This window comes from Malaclemys terrapin, chromosome 16 (assembly GCF_027887155.1).
Source record: "Malaclemys terrapin pileata isolate rMalTer1 chromosome 16, rMalTer1.hap1, whole genome shotgun sequence".
NCBI classification, from domain to species: Eukaryota; Metazoa; Chordata; order Testudines; family Emydidae; genus Malaclemys; species Malaclemys terrapin.
In genome coordinates, this window is record NC_071520.1 from 8,454,671 (window position 1) to 8,472,666 (window position 17,996).

Genomic DNA, 17,996 nt, shown 5'->3' on the forward strand with positions numbered 1-17,996 from the left:
CTGCCTCTCACGAGCTGGAGTTCCAGAGTCGACGGGGAATGTGTTCGGGGATCGATTTATCTGCATCTACATGAGACACGATAAAATCGATCACTACCCACCGATCCAGCAGGTAGTGAAGACTCTTGGCCTCCAGCAACAAAGGACAATCTCCACTAAGAATAATAATTATAGAACTGGAAGGGACCACGAGAGGTCATCTAGTCCAGTCACCTGCATTCGTGGCAGGACTAATTCTAGACTATTCCTGACAGGTGTTTGTGTAACCTGCTCTTAAAAGTCTCCAATGATGGCGATGGTTGGTTTGACACAATTTGTTTTTGACAAATCCATGCCGACTGTTACTTATCACCTTTTATCTTCTAGATGTTTGCAAATTGATTGCTTAATTATTTGCTCCATTATCTTTCTGGGTACAGAAGTTAAACTGACTGGTCTGTAATTCCCTGGGTTGTCCTTATTATAGATAAGCACTATATTTGCCCTTTTCCAGTCTTCTGGAATCTCCCCCGTCTTCCATGAATTCTCAAAGATAATCGCTAATGGCTCAGATATCTACTCAGTCAGCTCCTTGAGTATTCTAGGATGCATTTAATCAGGCCCTGGTGACTTGAAGACATCTAATTTGTCCAAGTAATTTTTAATTTGTTCTTTCCCTATTTTAGCCTCTTCTGATCCTACCTCATTTTCACTGACATTCCCTATGTTAGACGTCCAATCACCACCAACTTTGGTGAAAACCAAAACAAAGAAGTCATCAAGCACCACTGCCATTTCCACATTTTCTGTTATTTTTCCCCACTTCATTGAGTAACGGGTCTACCCTGTCCTTGGTCTTCCTCTTGCTTCGAATATATTTGTAGAATGTTTTCTTGTTACCTTTTATGTCTCTAGCTCGTTTGATCTCATTTTGTGCATTGGCCTTTCTAGTTTTGTCCCCACATACTTGTGTTATTTGTTTATATTCATCCTTTATAATTTGACCTAGTTTCTACTTTTTGTAGGACTTTTATTTTTTTTAAGATCATTAAAGATCTCCTGGTTAAACCAGGGTGATCTCTTCCCATACTTCTATCTTTCCTACGTACTGGGATAGTTTCCTCTTGTGCCCTGAATAATGTCTCTGAAAAACTCCCATCTGTCTTCAATTGTTTTTCCCCTTAGACTTGCTTCCTATGAGATCTTACCTATCAGCTCCCTCAGTTTGCTAAAATCTGCCTTCTTGAAATCCATTGTCTTTATTTTGCTGTTCTCCCTCCTATTATTCCTTAAAATCATGAACTCTACTATTTCATGATCACTTTCTCCGAAGCTGCCTTCCGCTTTCCAATTCTCAACCAGTTCCTCCCTATTTGTCAAAATCAAATTTAGAACAGCCTCTCCCCTGGTAGCTGTCTCCACCTTCTGAAATAAAAAATTGCCTCCAATACATTCAGAGAACTTATTGGATAATCTGTGCCCTGCTGTGTTATTTTCCCAACAGATGTCTGTGTAGTTCAAGTCCATCACCACCAAGTCCTGTGCTTTGGATGATTTTGTTAGCTGTTTAAAAAAAGCCTCATCCACCTCTTCTTCCTGGTTAGGTGGTCTGTAATAGACCCCTACCATCACATCACCCTTGTTTTTTTACCCCTTTTATCCTTACCCAGAGACTTTCAACAAGTCCATCTCCTATTTCCATCTCAATCTCAGTCCAAGTGTATACATTTTAATATTATCGTGTTATATAATATAATATATATATACACACACACACACACTATATATATGTGTATATTGTATACTGTATACTTTTTAAATATATAATATGTCATATATATTACGGCTTGCATCTTCTGGTAGGTTGCAAGTATCAGAGGGGTAACCGTGTTAGTCTGAATCTGTAAAAAGCAACAGAGGGTCCTGTGGCACCTTTAAGACTAACAGAAGTATTGGGAGCATAAGCTTTCTTGGGTAAGAACCTCACTTCTTCAGCTGCAAGACATCTGAAGAAGTGAGGTTCTTACCCAAGAAAGCTTATGCTCCCAATACTTCTGTTAGTCTTAAAGGTGCCACAGGACCTTCTGTTGCTTTTTGTAGGTTGCAGTTATTAGAAGGTGATATGTTCACCTGCACAGATATGAAAGTTACTCACCTTGTGCAGTAACATATGTTCTTCACGATTTGTGTCCCTGTGGATGCTCATAATCAGAGATTTCTGGTAGCAGTGCCCGGTTAGGTTAAACATGCATGGTCCCCATCTTGTGCCGCAGCAGACAGTTAACTGGCACTGTGCGACCAACCCTACCCCCTTCTCTACTGCAGAGAAGAAGTGATAAAACTCTGAGTTAGAGGGAGGGTTGTGGAGCACCCACAGGGGGACACATCTTGAAGAACCTCCATTACTGCATCAGGTGAGTAACTTTCTCTTCTTCTGCTGTCCCTATGGGTGCTCCACTTTAGGTGACTTCAGAGCAGTGCCCTCTGGTGGAAGGAGGTGGCTTCGGAGTTGAAGTCGTGACAGAAGACAGTACAGAGAGTTTGAAAGAGGCATCAGATTTTGCCTGTTGCGCTAATGCATAATGCTGCGTAAAAGCGACGGAAGTCGATAGGGCTCTGGTAGAATGTGTGCAAATCCCCGTAGGGGGTTGTCAAGCACATTGATGGTAGCATAGTTTTATGCAGTCGAAGAGCCACTTGGAGAACCTCTGTTTGGATATGGCATTCCCTTTGGAGCATTCAGTGATGGAGACTAATGGTTTGGGTGATTTACGAAATGGTCTTGTTCCATCTATGTAAAAGGCCATTGCCCTCCGTACGTCGAGAGTATGAAGTGTGGACTGTCTTCTATCCTCATGGGGCTTGGGGTAGAACATCGGTAGGTAAATGGGTTGATTGTGGTGAAAGGCTGAGATGACTTTAGGTAAAAACTTGTGGTGTGGTCTCAGGGATACTTTATCTTAAAAAAAAATTGCGCATGGGGGGGTCTGCCATGAGAGCACCGAACTCTCCTACACCTCTGGCAGATGTAATGGCCACTAGAAATGCCACCTTCATTGAAAGGTGTAATAGTGAGCATGTAGGCATGGGTTCAAATGGTGTTACAGTAGATTTTTGTGCATTTATTTGGAGACCTAATCTCGTAAAGGAGGGTCACCATCTGTTTGTTGGCTTGTAATGCAGCTTGCAGTGTTGGTGCTTTCAGCAGGCAGTCGTCCAAGTACAGGAATATCATGATTCTGTTTCTGCGGAGGTAGGCCACAAACACTGCTGGTAACTTTGAAAAAACTCCAGGGGCAGTGGATAGGCAAAAAGGAAGAAATTTGTATTGGAAAGGTTCCTGTCCAATAGTAAATCCGAGAAATCACTGATGGGAGGGATGGATCATTATATGAAAATACATATCCTGGAGGTCGAGGGCTGAGAACCAATCCCCAATTTCTAGTGCTGGGATTATGTGACCATATTGAATCGCTGTCTCTTCACAAACTTGAGTCGCCGTATATAGAGTATGGGTCTCCACCTGCTCGACTTTTTCTTCGTGAGAAAATAGTGGGAATAAAATCCCCTCCCTCTGTGTTTTGTTGGATCGGGTTCTACTGCTCCTAGACGTATGAGGTGGATTACCTCCTGACGCAGTAGATGCTCGTGAGAATGGCTCCTGAAGAGTGATGGGAAGGATGGGGAGCGGGTTTGAAAAGAAAGGGGATAGAGTAACCAGTTTGTATGATTTCTAGCACCTATCTGTCAGATGTAATGGTTTTCCAAATTGGATAAAATGGAACTAGGCAATCTCCGAATGATCTGGAGAGAGAAGATGTCTCCAGCACAGAAAGACATGGGGTTCTTGGTGTCTCTACCAAGGCTTCAAATATGTTGCCTAGATGTCAATGGCTGTGACGCAATTGCTGGAGGAGTAGGCTGTCGTCTCCTCGATTGCGTCTGTTTGCGACCCTGTGACTCATACTGCCATTGTTGTTGTGAATACGGAGTGTGGTGGTAGCATTGAGGGGCATAGTAACTCCTCTGTCTTTTCTTGGGTCTAGCTGTATAAGTCCCCAGAGATCAGTGTCACTCATGAATCTTTGAGGGTATGGAGAAGAGTTTGAGCCCCTCAGATGGTAAGTCTTCAACCATGGATTGCACTTCCCTAGGGAAGCCGGAGGGATGGAGCCCGGAGGCCCTTCCTATCACCACTGCGGTCGCCACTGATCTTGAAGCTCTGTCCACAGAGTCCAATGCAGCTTGGAGGGCTGTTCTAGAGATGAGTTGTCCCTCTGATACAAGTGCTGTAAATTGTTCTTTTTTATCTTCTGAAATAAAGTCAATAAATTCAGAAAACTTTGTGTAGTTGTTATAATCACACTTTGCCAGCAAGGCCTCACAATTGGCTATCGGGAAATGTAGTATCGTCAAAGAATAAGCCTTGCGGCCAAAAAGATGGAGGCTTTTCATAAGGTGTGTTCTTGGGCTGTTGTTGTCTGCCACGTTCATGGACTGCATTGACCACCAGTGAATTGGGCACTGGATGAGAGAAGAGGAACTCTGTGCCCTTCGCTGTCACATAATATTTTTTGTCAGACCTCTTGCAGGTTGGAGCAGCAGTTGCAGGGGTCTGCCAAATGGTCTTGATAAGATTCCATTATCACATCATTCACAGGTAAAGCAATATTTGAAGAAGAGGAGGTATTCAAAATGTTCACTAGTTTGTGCTGTGTCACCCGGACCTCTTCTAGAGAGCTAGCCACCCTTTTAAATAGGTCCTGGAATTGTTTGAAATCATCATCCCCCATATTAGGGGGAGGAGGCATGACTGTCATCTGGGGAGGATGACGACAGGTGGTGCCCCTTCCTGGTCTGAGGGTTCTTCCTCCTCTTCATCTCCTTCCCTTGTAGGTTCCGAAGGTCCAACTACCGAAGGTGCAGGTGATTGCACTGTGCTTAATCTAGATGTGGTGGGCAGTCCCTGTTGTGTGGGGTATGTCACCCACAAGTTCCAGTATGCCCTTTGGGGTGGAAGGGTCATAGGTGGCTCCCAGGGTTGGCCGTACCACTGTGGATGTCTAGGATCAGTGTAATATGCCCCCTGAGGGGGTCCCGATTTGGACAGCTCTTGGTGGGCAGGAGATTGTGGTGGAGAATCTATTTGTCCTTCCTCATTCTCATCATCACTCAAAAAGGGTTCTGCGGAGCGCAATGGAGTCACAAGGAGACTCAATGCCGAACATGCCGGGTTCGCGTCTGTGCTGAGGATGGGAGAGTCAGGCCTAGATCTGACTAAGAGATCTTTGTGCCTAGAAACTGCTGCAGTGTCTTTCATGATCTGCACTGGAGGCTGCATGATTGTCGGTAGCGGGAGCCGCGGTGTATATGTCGGCACCATAGCTGTGCCGGTGTGTGCACCAAGCATGCACTGGGGGGGGGGAAGAGCTACAGAATTAGGGTGACCAGATGTCCCATTTTTAAAGGGACAGTCCCATTTTTGGGGACTTTTTTCTTATATAGGCGCCTATTACCCCCTACCCCCGTCTCATTTTTTCACAGTTGCTATCTGGTAACCCTATACAGTCTGCATCGGGGCTGCACCACTGTGTGTTGATCATGGCTTTAGCTGCGTTGGTGCCGAGGCATGGGATTTCGATTTCCCTTTAGCGTCTATGTCCGAGCTGGCTCTTTTAGAGTCCTTAGCTCTCGTGGTGCCGGCAGTGCCAGATGTTCCCACTATCTTGGTTCCAGGCACTGCCAGTGCGGTTGGTGCCAATGCTGTTTGCCCATTCGCAGAACAGCACTTCTTGGCCGATTCCTGCGTTGGGGACGTAGTTGCACGCTTTTTGGACACTTTTTTAGCGGGTTGATCAGAAGCGTGGGTGGTGGTGGAGGGATCCTTGTCAGAAGCCATTGTTGGCTAGGCTTGTCCAGATGGGTCCAGGCTTTGAGCTCAGACACCAGTCTGAGAGGAGTTTTAGTTGCAAGTCTCTAGCCTTTCTTGTTCGGGCAGTTAACTTGTGGCAATGAGGACACTTCTGTGTTGTGTGTGTTTCATCTAGGCAGCAAACACACTGAGCATGTCCATCCAAAACTGGTATGGAGAGCCTGCAGGTGAGGCAATATTTAAAACCCAGGGAACTAAGCATTCCCATCAGGGAAGGATTTTGCCCCCAGAGAGGCTGACTATCCTAAAGGTTCAACTGAAACCTAGCTTCTAACAAGGAGAATAATAAAAATAAAAATAAACTTTTTTTTTAAATAAAAAAGAGGTGACAGGGACAAAGAGAAACTAATCAGCGTACTATCCTAACTAAATAACAATAGTAAATAGACTAAAAGAACTAAGTAGCAAGCTGCTGCTAAGTGCTCCAACTTGAAGCCAAAAACGGTAGAGAAGGAACTGGGGGAAAGGGGGGGTTGGTCTCACAGCACCAGTTAACTGCCTGAAGCGGCTCAAGATGGGGACCGCGCATGTGCGACCCAACTGGACACTGCTATCAGTTTACCACTGCTTTGATTACAAGCGCAGGGGTGCACAAACACCTAAGGTGGAGCACCCACAGGGACATCACTCCAAGATTTACTGACATTCTATCCATAGGGGCCATTAGTGCACTGGTTAGAATGTGTCGCCATATGACAACTTCAAAAGAGTAGAGAATAACTGGACCATCATGTCCAATATAATTTGTCTTAGAGAGGCCATGTCTACATTAAGAAAAGGTGGGTTTTAGCATATTAGCAGGTGTTAAAGTCCTAGTAGAGATATGAAAGTTAAAATTTTAACACCTGTGACTGGTAGAGATAAACCCTAGGAGCAAACCTTGGATTTACCCCATTCAGCCAAGAGGGATTAAAAATTGGAACTGCCATGTCTACACTAAGTGAGGGGATGGGACTTTTCACTTGCTCCAGCTGCTTTACCCCAGGTAAAAAAGGTCAGAGTGGCATACAGGGGCTCTAAAGTCCCCAGATCCAGCCAGGTAAGAATTGCCACCCCACCCCAAGAACTAATTAATGACAGTTGCAGGATGCCCTGTTCTATAAGGGCAGCCTAAAAGTTGGACAGCCTACTCTCTAACTGCCAAAGTTATGCCATGGGTCGCTCCAGCACCTCTAACCATCCCTGAATCAAGAGTATGTTGAGCACTTTCAGTATAAAATTATTAACATTTTCTTACTTAAGAACCATTTTTAAATTGGGTTCAAGTGACAGTTTGATGCTCAAAAGAATCGTGTTGAGTAGAGTTAGATAGAATATAGGCAGGTGTTCAAGCTTCTTCCACTTCCTGCTCACCCCATGCTCACCTCTCAGAATTCCTCTTCTAGACCTCTCAAGCAGAGATTGCTTATCATGCCTGATTTCCCATGAGTTTTAGCATGACAAATGCGTATATGAAACCAGTTTTCAAGAAGTCAAATGCTAGTTTACTTGTACACTGTGCTGCCTAAACCCTCTTTTCCACACATGAAAATAAATAGTCCCTTCCACTAAAAATGTCTCGCTACACCTACTTTAACGATTAAATTACACCTTATTTCAGTGGAAGGACACAGTGGACAGCTTTCTGTAGGCCATAATGAATTGGTCCATCACCACCCATAGGCCACAAAACATTTATCTAAGCATCATTCCCCAGCAAATCACTCTTAGTGTCCAATCTCCACTCTATTGTGAACAAGTTGTTCCATATACAAGAGCAATTTGCCGATTCATTGGTAAGACCTATCCATCTAATTCATTTAACTTAAATACAAAAGCAGTGGGAGGCAAACTATTGATTTGGTGTTGAGTGTCTGTCTACACTACAGAGACTATACTAGCACAGCTAGGTCACTGTAGCTACGGCAGCATAATCCCATAATGTAGATGAAGCGTACATTGAGGGAAGAGGCTTCCTCATCAGTATAGGAGCACCACCTCCCTGAGCAATGATAGCTACATCATCAGAAACATTCATCTGTCGACATAGCTGTATCTACGGGAGGTGTTCGGTTGGCATAGTTACAGCATTTAGGGGTGTGTACTTTTCACATCCCTGACCAATGCAGCTATGTCAACATAACTTTTCAGCATAGGTTAGGCCTCAGGCTGAAATTTGGAGACAGCCAGAACTCAATGTTCAAATTTTCTTGTCCATGTAAAAATAAATGTGAGTCTCAACTAAAATAGTATAAACTCTTTAGGAAAGTATTTGACTAGAGAATTTATTCAATTTTTCAATCAGTTCGATCACCTCTTAGCAATTAAATTAAAAATTTAAACTAGCGAAAGGTTAAATCTATTTCCTTGAATTTATTTGTGCTGAGTTTTTGGTAGTTATTTAAACACAATAGGTAAATATTCACAAGTTATGAGGAGTTGCTACTGGCACTTCATGATGGCTATTGGTCATAAAATATGTTGCAATTCTTTGCATTGCTAAACTCAGTTTGTTTTTAAATTGGAAAATATAGCAGCCCATAGATGACTTGCCAGTGACCAGATTTATATTATGTTCATAGTCAGATAATTCAAAGCACATTTTGAGTTGTGCTTTATTTGTCTTTTTAAAAGGAGGTAAATTATTTACACATTGTGTCCCTCATTGACAAGTGAGTTCATTATAATCTAATCACTCACTTAATACCAAACAAAAGGAAAGTTCCCTTGTTGTTTTTCTAACAGTAGCATTGTTTAAACCAAAATTGGTCCATGTACAGATATCAAATGCAAGCTCTATTGACATTTACACATGCATAATCATCCTAGATGGTATGTGGTGGAACGTGTTTCCCAACTCAGTCTATCCCAGGGACTTTGATTCCCTGTTTTCTTCCTTTGCTTTAAACACCGATCAAGAAGCATAAACAATAGCATCAGATTTCCTGCTTTAAGCTCGTGGGTTTTTTTTCATAAGAGCAACATCTATGAACATTTTAATTCCTTAGGCCAGCATATTACACTGCCAATTACCAGACCTAAGTTCAGGAGTGGAATGGAGTTCCCAGGCTCCTGTAGATGAGCTCTGTCACACTAGTGGTCACCATGCAGAGCTGATAAGTACTCTGGGAAAGAGCCAGTTGCTTGCCCTTCCAGACAATTTTGAAAATTAGATTCCAAACACAGTCATGGTATCATGGGCAAGACTGCTTCAGTCCAGAACAATTTATCCAAAGCTTATGGTAATGATCAAGCCTGTACCACCAGAAGGATGAATGAGCATATCACAGCCCTGGTTTCCACTGGTAGGTGTTGCTTATTCTTCAAATCTTTAAGTGTGGCAGAAAAACAGGTCACTAGAAGGATAAAGGCTAAAGCAGAGCTAAAATATAAACTTTTTCTGAAGAAAATTTCAGTTAGCTTTGTTGGTTTTATTAGGCTTTAAAGATTGTCAATTCTCCAACATCTTGCAATACATCCGATTTTCTGAAAATGAGAGCCTAGGCCTTTTCGCTGTATCTACACTAGGAATGTAGCAGTGTTTGGCACTAAATATCAAACATGGGATCTTTCTACTACTTCATCTTACTTTGGCCCTTCTTTATACCAGCACCCAAACTATTTAACCTGGATTGAGTATGTGCTAATGGAAACTGTCTTTGACATCCAGTGTCAGATACAACTCATTTTTCAGTGAAGACAGAGGCTGAGAAGGCTAGACTGAAATGAACACTTTCCCCTTGCAAATTGTCATTCCCAGAAAAATGAACACTGTCAGTCAGAGGCTCACATTTCATATAAGAGCATGTCCAAGATCTAATTGAAATACAGTATCTTTCAAGGCAGAGATGATGATTATGCCACAGACTTTATGATTCTGCATCTCAATATATGCCTTTGTACATGACATCTGATTTCACAAAGGCAAAATCAAATCCAAATTACTTCAGAGATGACAACAATAAGGTGAACAAACAAAATAAAGAAAAAATAGATGATTCTAATGTTAATTGGTTAGAGATAAATTCAAATTAATTTAAAGGGATGTTACAAACCTAACCTGTATTTCAAGAGTAACCTCCAAAAGAAAAACACAGGTTTGTGCTCTTGCTTCATTGATGTTAGAGCGCCTTTCCCCCTCCTCCTCCTCTTCCTGCCACTTTTTTTAAATCTTTAGAAGTGTCAGTAAAAGTCTGAACTTGCTTGGTTTTGCTGGATAACTCCTTGGAGGTCTCGTGATTTGTGAGTATTTTCAGCCCTTCATTGAAGGGGCAGGAGAGTGAATCTTCAAAGACATTTCTCCTAAATGTTTTTCAGACATTTGAGTTAATTACTACAGTGATGAAAAACAAATTCTCGTGTTTGCAGTATAAATAAAGATCACCTTCCCTCTCACTTAGATAAATGTCACTTGCATAGTTTGTGTCAAACTCGCGAGTTTTCCAGTTGTCCATAGTATCTTATAGAAAAAACAGACCTGAATTACTAATGTAAAAACAGAGGAGGAAATCCTGTTTTCTTTATACATTATAAAGCAACAAAAGGGGGCAAGCTGTTTTTTCTTTGCAAGTCACTTTTAAATAAACTTTAGCCCAGTCGATAATTTCATCTAGGATTCTAGAACTGAAAAAAAAAATTAGAAGTCTAATTTCTTTTTCCACCGTTTATACAGTTTATTTCCGCATTTTACTCAGCTTGGACAATAGAACTAAACTGAGTTGTTTCATATTTGTTTTCAGTAAGGCTGCTTCCTTTTCTGTTTCTCGTGGACTAGCAAATTGTTTGGGTTCACAGCAACTTTAGAGAAATATTTAAACTAAAACAAAAAGATTTTGTTCAAATTAAAGATTTATAAAAAATATTCCAGTGTTACATTTTTCAAAGCATATCCCTTTCCCGATTTACTACCACAAACCCACAGAAATCTAATAGAGTCCCAAAGATAGAGGACTGAACATTTTTAGTTTTTTTTTTTAAAGATTTTACAGAATTTAAGATGTATATAAATGTTCCCATTAAATCAAAAACTTTGACAGTTTAGTATATGCAAGCCAAATGGTACAGTGCTAGATTAGTGCGTGAGAAGCTGCAGATGAAGTTAACTAAAAACTAGTGAAACTGACTAGTTATATCCTCCAGTTTCTATTCAGATCTGCTACTGGCTACATAGTAAAAGTACTAGTTTCACCACAGAGGTTAAAAACATCTAAGTTTCAGAATGTGATTTCCAAATACAGTTGGTGACAGTTGCTATAGGAAATACTAAAATAAAAGATTGCAGGTCACTGCATATTAGGCTAGCAACCTAATTATGTTTTTAGGCTGGGGGAAGACTGTTTCCTTTCTTGATATATGGGCTTGATCCTGCTTTCACTAAGGGTATTCTACATTGCAGGTTTGCCATGTGTTATGACATATGTTTCTGTCAAACTCCCCTATCATGCACACATAAAACGTATAAAGCTCATGGGCATGTGGAATCCAGGCTCAGCTTGTGGTATGGGGTAAAATGTGTTGCGTAGGTGTGACCCAGGAACCTCTTCATGCCAACTGGCAGAGGGCACATAGGGTTTTACAGGGATCCCTTGGGTTGGGTATCTGCATAATAGTTCATTGAAGAATGGCATGTGACGTCTCTAATCAGAGACAGTAGCCCACTGGTCGTCATCATCATTTTGAAATGTATGTACAGATAATATTTAAGGAGTTATATATCTATACTAAAAATTATGTTCTTAATGTCTTGGAGTATGGCACATCATCAGGAGGCGACATATCTCAAAAACGTTCTTTTCAGGCAAGAGGTAACAGACGCCTCCCCCCTCTGTGGTCATTTGTGTATTGTACGCCTCACAATGTATGCCTATTTGCATACTGAGTCACAGGCAACATGGGATTGCAAAATCTAGAAGATGACACAAACAACACAGGGGTTTCTGTTTCTGAATAAAGAAAAAGGATTGTTCTGGTATATCTTGAGATGCAAGGAAATACATGGGGTCCTTCACTGAGGAGGCAAGCTGACAGTGTGCACGTCTCCTGAAAGAGGAGTCATAGCCAGCCTGGCTGTAAAGTGCTGCAAGGATTTTGGGTGAGCAATACTTAGACATGAGAGTATCTTGTTAATTAAGTTTTAGCTCTAGAAGGTGTATTATTATTTTATATGTAACCATTAGGGCTATCAATTAATCTCAGTTAACTCTTGCGATTAACTAAAGAAATGAATCATTAAAAAAATTAATCACGATTAATTGCAGTTTTAATCACTCCGTTAAAAAATAAAATACCAATTCAAATTTATTAAATATTTTGGATATTTTTCTACATTTTCATATATATTGTATTCTGTGTTGTAATTGAAATAAAAAAGTGTACAAAACAAAACAATGTAGGCTCTGAAGTATTACAAGTCCACTCAGTCCTCCTCCTTGTTCAGCTAATTGCTAAGACAAACAAGTTTGTTTACATTTTACAGGAGATAATGCTGCCCTCTTAGAATAATAGAAGATGAGGGTTGGAAGAGACCTCAGGAAGTCATCTAGTCCTACCCCCTGCTCAAAGCAGGATCAGCCCCAACTAAATCATCCCAGCGAGGGCTTTGTCAAACCAGCCATTTAAAATCTTTAAGGATGGAGATTTCATCACCCTCCTAGTGAAATAGTTTTTCCTAATATCCAACCTAGACCTCTCCCACTGTAACTTGAGACCATTGCTCCTTGTTCTGTCATCTGCCACCACTGAGAACAGCCGAGCGCCATCCTCTTTGGAACCCCCTTCAGGGAGTTGAAGGCTGCTATCAAATCCCCCCCACTCTTCTCTTCTGCAGACTAAATAACCCCAGTTCCCTCAGCCTCTCCTCTTAAGTCATGTGCCCCAGCCCCCGATAATTTTCGTTGCCATCCGCTGGACTCTCGCCAATTTGTCCTCATCCTTTCTGTAGTGGGGGGCCCAAAACGGGACGCAATACTCCAAATGTGGCCTCAAAAGTGCTGAATAGAGGGAAATAATCATTTATCTCAATCTGCTGGCAACGGTCCTACTTTTGTAGCTGGCATGGCAAGGTATTTACGTGCCAGATATGCTAAACATTTGTTTGCCCCTTTTTGCTTCAGCCATCATTCCAGAGGACGTGCTTCCATGCTGATGACGCTCATTAAAAAAATAATGCATTAATTAAATTTGTGACTGAACTCCTTGTGGGAGAATTGTATGTCCCCTGCTCTGTTTTACCTGCATTCTGCCATATATTTCATGTTATAGCAGTCTTGGATGATGACCCAGCACGTGTTGTTCATTTTAAGAACACTTTCACTGCAGATTTGACAAAATGCAAAGAAGGTACCAATGTGAAATTTCTAAAGATATAGACTGCACTCAACCCAAGATTTAAGAATCTCAAGTACCTTCCAAAATCTGATCAGGACGGGAGGGGGGTAGAGAATACTTTCAGACGTCTTAAAAGAGTAACACTCTGATGCGGAAACTACAGAACCCGAACTACCAAAAGAGAAAATCAACCTTCTGCTGGTGGCATCTGACTCAGATAATTAAAATGAACATGCGTCGGTCCACACTGCTTTGGATTGTTATTGAGTAGAACCCATCATCAGCATGGACGCATGTCCCCTGGGATGGTGGTTGAAGCATGAAGGGACATATGAATCTTGAGCACATCTGGCACATAAATAAATATCTTGCGACATCCGCTACGACAGTGCCATGAGAACGCTTGCTCTCACTTTCAAGTGACATTGTAAACAAGAAGTGGGCAGCATTATCTCCTGCAAATGTAAACAAACTTGTTTGTCTGAGCGATTGGCTGAACAAGAAGTAGGACAGAGTGGACTTGCAGGCGCTAAAATTTTAGATTGTTTTATTTTTGAACATAATTCTACATTTGTAAGTTTAACTTTCATGATAAAGAGATTGCATTACAGTACTTGTATTAGGTGAATTGCAAAATACTATTTCTTTTATTTTCTTACAGTGCAAATACTTGTAATCAAAAATATTAAGTGAGCACTGTACACTTTGTATTGTGTTGTAACTGAAATCAATATATTTGAAAATGTGGAAAACATCTAAAAATATTTATTTAAATATTTAAATACTTAAATACTTAAATGGTATTCTATTGATTAATCGTGTGATTAGTTTTTTCATCGTGCGATTAATCGCGATTAGTTTTTTTAATTGCTTGACAGCCCTAGTAACCATTTGTTTCCAATACTTCTGTTGGTATTACTTGAGTCTCTGTGCTTTGTTAAATAAGCTTCACTATAAACATTTCGAAGTTATGCAGGTTAAGCAGAGCGGTGATCTGAGGTGGAACTGATAAGCAGGGGTATATACTGTCTCTTTGGAAGCAGCAAATCTAGGAATACTGTGTCCAGTGAACAAGGGGCTGGACAGTCCAGGGAGAGGCTTGGAACACACCTATCACTAACTAGTAGAGTAACAGCAAAGCCTAGAGAGTAATGCTTGTGCTGCCCATGGCCATTGGAGTTGGGGAGCTGACCCATGGAAGGGACAGACAAGGCTTCCTCATGCTAAGGGCAAGTGGTAGCAAGGTGCCTCACAAGCCTGGGTACCCTGGGAAGCATCATTGTAGGAGCAAAGCTCAAAACACCTCGTCTCCTTTACTGCATGGAGACAGCTAAAGCGTGTGTTGCTGAGCACGTGTTTCAATAGTCCTCCAATGTCATCCTACAGTTCCTGGTGCACTTGTTCTAGACCTTCTACTTACTCACTTCCACCTTGCCCCTCTGCACCAGAAGCTACCTGCCAGTTTCTGTACCCCAGTCAATGTAACTTCATTTCTATGCAGCCTACTGCATTTTCTTCACAACTCAGTCCAGCTCTGTCTAACAGAATTACAAGATGCCCACCGTCCAGCATACTGCTAGCTGGCCTGATGTGGTGCAAGTACAGCAAAGAGCATGATTTTGGGAGAAGTACCCAAAATCTGTAGCTAGAATTAGTCGATCTCAAAGAAGCGGGTAGAGATTGAGAACGACGGTGCAGGAAGCACATCACACACTTAAAGACACTCTTCACACAAGGCTAAGGATGGCAACAGAAGACCTGTCAACTCTTCCTACCTACCCCCTTTATGAGGAGTTCAGCTGGGTGATTGCCAATGCCCCAAGCATGGAACCTGCAGTCCTAACATTCTTCTGAACAGCAACTGTCTCAGAGACTGCTGAGCTAGAATTGATATGCAAACTAGACACAATCAACTCCGGTTTGAATAAGGACTGGGAATGGCTGAGCCATTACAAACATTGATTCTATCTCCCCTTGTAAGTATGCTCACACTTCTTATCAACCTGTCTGTACTGGGCTATCTTGATTATTCACTTCAAAAGTTTTTTTTCTCTTAATTAATTGGCCTCTCAGAGTTGGTAAGACAACTCCCACCTGTTTATGCTCTCTGTATGTGTGTATATATATCTCCTCAATATATGTTCCATTCTATATGCATCCGAAGAAGTGGGCTGTAGTCCACGAAAGCTTATGCTCTAATAAATTTGTTAGTCTCTAAGGTGCCACAAGTACTCCTGTTCTTCTTTTTTCTAGTGATTTAATTTTACTATCTTTGCACTTATTTAAAAAAAAAGAGAGATTTAGCAAGCATGAGTGCATCTCTCGGTGTATACCATTGTGCTTGTAATTCTGCTACACTGGTAGAAAGATCTAGAATTATAGTATTACTACCATTAAAGCACTGCCCCAGACAGTATGGATTACAAATCCCAAGAGCTGTATTAAGTGGAAGAGTCCCTTGGGGACCTCTTGGTTGTCCATTCACAGCACCCTGTCCAGGCTAGGGGAACTGAGCTCTGCTGTTAGAAAGCCTCTGAATATTAGTTCATCATCCTCAATGTTCCCCACACATTTTCTCCTATTCTTGGCAGGCGAAGCTTGAGAATTTTTCATGCAGGAGAAATTAGACACAAATCTCCTTTGCACAGACAGATGGAATTCCAGTCATAGCCTGGAAAATTTGGTCCTTCTTACATACCGGGATTTCCAGAACAATAATGTCCTCCAAGACTTCCCTGAACTGAACTAAATGTTGAAACCAATACTGGTAACAGGTTCCTGATCTGACTTCCCTAATTTCTCCACAACTAGGTTCATCTCTCCCCCACTCCCCATTTTTTTTTAAAGAATTAAATCTGAAATTCTTACCATACGTGACAAAGTTCCTCCTCTATCTTGGTGGGTCCTGCGCTTATTGGCAGATTTTCTTGCCTCAGAGATTCACCATGTGGGTTGGGGAACAGCCCAGAGACCTTCCCCTCTGGAAGAACCCACAGTCCAGGTCAATCGGGAGGTTTGGGGGGAACCCGGGCCTGCCCTCTACTCCAGGTTCCAGCCCAGGGCCCTGAGGACTGCAGCTGTCTATAGTGCCTCCTGTAACAGCTGCATGACAGCTACAACTCCCTGGGCTACTTCCCCATGGCCTCCTCCAAACACCTTCCTTATTCTCACCACAGGACCTTCCTCCTGGTGTCTGATAACACTTGTGCTCCTCAGTCCTCCAGCAGCACACCCTCTCACTCTCAGCTCCTTGAACCTCTTGCTCCCAGCTCCCCACACTCGCATCACAAACTGAAGCGAGCTCCTTTTAAAACTCAGGTCCCCTGATTAGCCTGCCTTAATTGATTCTAGCAGCTTCTTCTTAATTGGCTCCAGATTTCCTAATTAGCCTGCCTGCCTTAACTGGTTCTAGCAGGTTCCTGATTACTCTAGTGCAGCCCCTTCTCTGGTCACTCAGGGAACAGAAAACTACTCATCCAGTGACCAGTATATTTGCCCTCTACCAGACTCCTGTACCCCACTGGTCTGGGTCTGTCACACATAGTAAGTCTTTGGTCTGGGTATGTTGCTGGAAGGAGCTTCGGAATAGACCAGCATATAGAGATAAAATTAAAAACATGCCAGATTGATAAAAGTATCAAAACTGTGTTCTTATCTTGATGCAGAATGTGAAATGGAGGAATTTTTTACTCCTCCACCCCCAGGGGGGAAAATATGCTATTTAATGTTATTGGCAGGCTCTTCCACCTCAGCTGCACCATCTATGACACCTGGGGATAGGAGCTTCAACAAGCCTGGGAAAAGGAAGAGGTTCTGAGATGACCTGCTACAAGACAAGGGGAGATCAGGGCAGCCTCCTGGAGTTCCAGAAAAGCAAAGGAGGAGTTGGACAGGAAGCGAGAGGAAAGAATGGTCACCAGTTTCCTCGACCAGACTGTTAGCATGATAGATCACCCTGATACCCATAGGGCTGCAACCCTCCACCATCAGCTCCAGTCACAGCCTCCTACTAACTCCAACACTGGCTTCAGCACCATCACCAATAAGAGGAGGTTACTCACCCTGTGCAGTAACTGATGTTCTTTGAGATGAGTGTCCCTGTGGGTGCTCCACTCAAGGTGTTGGTGTGTTCCTGCGCCTTCGCTCGGAGATTTTTACAGAAGTATTCGTACCGGTTGCACACGCGCAGAGCCTGTCCCCCCACCTCTCCTGCTCTGAGTGTACCAATAGTAGGCGTGTGCGACTGGTCTCCTTAGTTCCTTCTCTACAATAGAGGCTACCCCATCTCCGAAGTAGAGGGGAGGAGGGTGGATAGTTAAGCACCCACAGGGACACTCATCTCAAAGAACATCAGTTACTGCACAGGGTGAGTAACTTCCTCTTCGAGAGAGAGATGTCCCTGTGGGTGCTCCACTCCAGGTGACTGAAAAGCAGTGTACCTTAAGGAGGTAGGGACTTTGGATTTGGTAGGAATGCATTAGATAATACAGCTCTGCCTAATCGTATATCAGAAAGAGGGCCTTGAATAAGGGCATAGTGCTTAACAAATGTGTGTTCAGAAGACCAAGTGGCCACTTTACAGATGTCAGCCAGGGGAACTTTGTGTAGAAAAGCCATAGAGGTAGCCACAGATCTAGTGGAGTAAGTTCTGATGCTGGCTGAAGGCGTAGCTTTCTTTATCTGAAAGCACAGTCAGATACACTCAGAAATCCAGTTTGAAAGTCTCTGGGTAGAAATAGGTGTCCCCTTCGAGCGCTCCGCGATGGAGACAAAGAGTCTA